Below are 3,458 nucleotides of genomic sequence, written 5' to 3' on the forward strand. Positions count from 1 at the left end.
ATTCCGTTCTCCTCATTCTGCTTTAGCCAAATTCTTGACTGCACAAAGTGCTTGCATTGTTGTTTTGCTCTAATCTTTCCCCAGATCTTTGCTTGGCTCCCAATGTCTATTTCATCAGATCCCAACTCCAAGATCACTTCCTTGAGTGTTCTCAGGACACTCATCTGGGGTAGGCTCTGTCTCACCACGCACTTGCCTCCTCCCCCAGGTTGGACTTTTCATTTTAAGACCCCTATTTCCTTACTTCCCAGTTCTTATCATATTCTATAAATATCCTATGTATTATTTGTTGTCTGTTGATGATTCCTCTTGACCAACTAAAATGTAAAGGCCACAAGGTCAGGAGCTAGTGATTGATGTGGCTGCTGATGCGTTGTTGCACACCACATCATACAACCAGTTAGGCCATTGGACCAGGCTGGCTGACTCTGGGACTCTCTACCACACCACAGCAGAGATGTGACCCAATCTTTCAGTTTCACTTTCACGTTGGCAGAACAGATGTGATCATCATGAGTGTACAAGTTCTGAATCATCAATGAAGATAACTATAAATTGAGAATTCTGAGTTTTGAGTTCACAGAGTATTTTGTCTTTTCTCTCCTTCTCCTTCTTGTAATAAGAAATTCATCTCTGGGGTCATTTCCCATTTTTTAGTCCAGGGACATTCTTCTTCTACATTATAGTTTTTATACTGGCCCAGCCTCTTGACAAGAGCATTAACAAAAATAACCCTAGAGGCACATACAGTTAAAAAAGGGAAAAGAACATTCAAATGAAAGGGCATATAAATATAAGAAAAACCAGAATAGAAGAGGAAACTGGAACACACTGGCCACCCATTATTGGAATGCATTTGTTAAATAGCAGGTGCTTCTAACTCTGAAATGCCAAGGAGCCCTTATTATACAATTGGACATTCACGTTCAAGTTATTTTAAATTCAGATTTTCTTTAAACATTTCTAGTAATCTTCCCTTGTTTGCTTTTCCAAAGCCTTGTTCCTCTTCCCAACCCCCCTCCAAATCAAGACACATTTTTTTCCTTAATTTTTTTTTTTTTTTTTGCAAGAGAACTGCAAAAGAATTGACACTTGGCATGTGGTGATTCAAAAAATACTGTCCCTTCTCACCAGCCCTGATGTCTTTATCTGACAAAATCCATATGCTGTGTGATCACCATGGCAACTAAGTAGGATTGTAATTGCAACCCTGGAAAGCTAATTTTTTCACTCAAATTGTGGCATACGTTTAACCTGTCTGAAGTTTCAACAAACCATCTTTTAATGACAAGTGTTTTGAAAGGTCTAATTTAGTCTGTTTGTTTGAAGGCACATTTCTTCCTTTTTTTAACTGAATAAATTAGCTCTAAAAGGGGAGCACAAGAGGCTGCAATATTTTCTGACCTTACCTTATAAAATTATACCTGATCATTTTGTAGCAATAAAATCTAAATGTATGACTCTTTCTGAAGGCTACACAGACATTAGAATCCTCACACTCTGTAGTGAGAACCAGGTAAGTCTCTATGGAGATACAACCACACAGACCAACCGTTCTTAAGGTCTAAGTTCCAAACTCTTTTCTTCCACCTGCCATTAAGGAAATTCTTCATCTCCTATGACCAGTGACATGGGTGTTCAGGCTAAGTAGCTATTAAAGTTTCTCATGAAGACAAACCAGGAGAGACTCTTAACTCTAGGAAACAAACTGAGGGTCACTGGAGGGGTGGTGGGTGCAGGGAATGGGGTAACTGGGTGATGGGCATGAAGGAGGGCACGTGATGTCATAAGCACTGGGTGTTACATGCAACTGACGAATCACTAAATTCTACCGCTGAAACTAATAATACACTATATGTTAACTAAATTGAATTTAAATAAATTTTTTTAAAAGGTTCTCATGTAATGAAAACTTCAGCTTAGGTGAAATTTTCCTTCTGTGCTTCTGGTTAACAGTAATTTCTGAAGTGGCTACATTTTATTTTTCTGGATACATAGATAAAGCATTATATTTGGAAAGCTATGTGGGTTCAATCATTAAATTCTCTTAGGATATGCATGAAGAATGAAGTGCCTGGTGAAGAAAGTTTAAGAACCTGGTTCTGGCCCAGCCAAGAATTATAGATATTGCCCTCAAGAAGCCCACAGTCTAGCTACCTGGAACTTCATGGTGCTTAAAAAGAAAAAAGAAAAAAAAAATTCAGGAATGGAATTCAAAAGAATTGGAATCTAGTTCCAGCTCAAATGGTTTCTAGCTGTGTGATCCTAAGCCCATAATGTGCAAGTGGATGGCTTGACGGTTCGCAGTGTGTATCCCTGAGTCCAGGCCCAGGTCTGCCTGAAGGATGAAGGGATAATCTGACATGAAGCTATCTGCTTGAGGGACAAGGCACTTGCCAGTGAAGACCTGAACTACAAGATGGGAAAATGAGCCCAGCGGGGCCCAAGGAACCAGAGGTTGGCGAAGCAGAGAGATCTTGAGCACAGCACAGTGTATCACTTAGAACATGCCCCGCCCCTGACATATCCACCTAGTGCACACTGGGACCCCTGTCACAGCACACCAGACAACAGGGACCGTGGCCAACAAAGCAAAACGAAGGAAAGATCCTTTGTGCTAGAGTGACCACAACGCTGCTTTGTCTGGGATGACCTCAGTTTACACGCCTGCTGTCCTGGCATAATGAGCAATCGCTCCTGCTTTCGCTATCAGAAGTGCCTCAGTCAGGGGTGCCTGGGTGGCTCAGTCGGTTAAGCCTTTGGCTCAGGTCATGATCTCAGGGTCCTGGGATCGAGCCCCACGTCAGGCTCCCTGCTCCGCGGGGAGTCGCTTCTCCCTCTCCCTCCCCATGCTCATGCTCTTTCTCACCATCTCTCTCTCAAATAAATAAAATCTTTAAAAAAAAGAAGTGCCTCAGTCTGAATATGGAAATATGTGGTCACCTGCTCCGTGCTGGTATTTCTGGAGGTTGAAGAAAGTCAGGAGGTGTTGCTACTTTGCGAGTGTGTAACCGTAGCTCCTGGGTGTTACTTGAGGACACCCCCCCGGCCCCGCCCTCTGCCCCCAGGTGGCTGCAGAGGCCTGAAACAGGGGCGGCATGGGCTGGAGCAGGTGGGACTGGGAGCACGGGGCAGCCTGGGAGCAGTAGCACCACACTCAGGCAGATGGGAAGCCAAGGCGAATGGCCATGGCAGGCGCGACTTGGGAGAGCAGGGAAAGCGCACCCTACCACCCCCGGATACCGTGGAAGGCCGAGAACCACGGTTTTGTTGTAGTTAGGGGGTGGGTGGGAGGGACTATTGGACACACCTGCCCCGGCTCAGGAGGCCCTCCGGCGGGCTGCATCAGGCTCTCCCTGTGAACAGAGAGGCACCGACAATGTAGGACTAGCTAAGGAGCAGTAGGCAGGCTTCACATCATTGGTGGGCTTTCCAATAATGCTTCAGTGTCAGCTCTT

The sequence above is a fragment of the Leptonychotes weddellii genome, chromosome 8 (assembly GCF_054177405.1).
Source record: "Leptonychotes weddellii isolate Sample4059 chromosome 8, ASM5417740v2, whole genome shotgun sequence".
Classification (NCBI taxonomy): domain Eukaryota; kingdom Metazoa; phylum Chordata; class Mammalia; order Carnivora; family Phocidae; genus Leptonychotes; species Leptonychotes weddellii.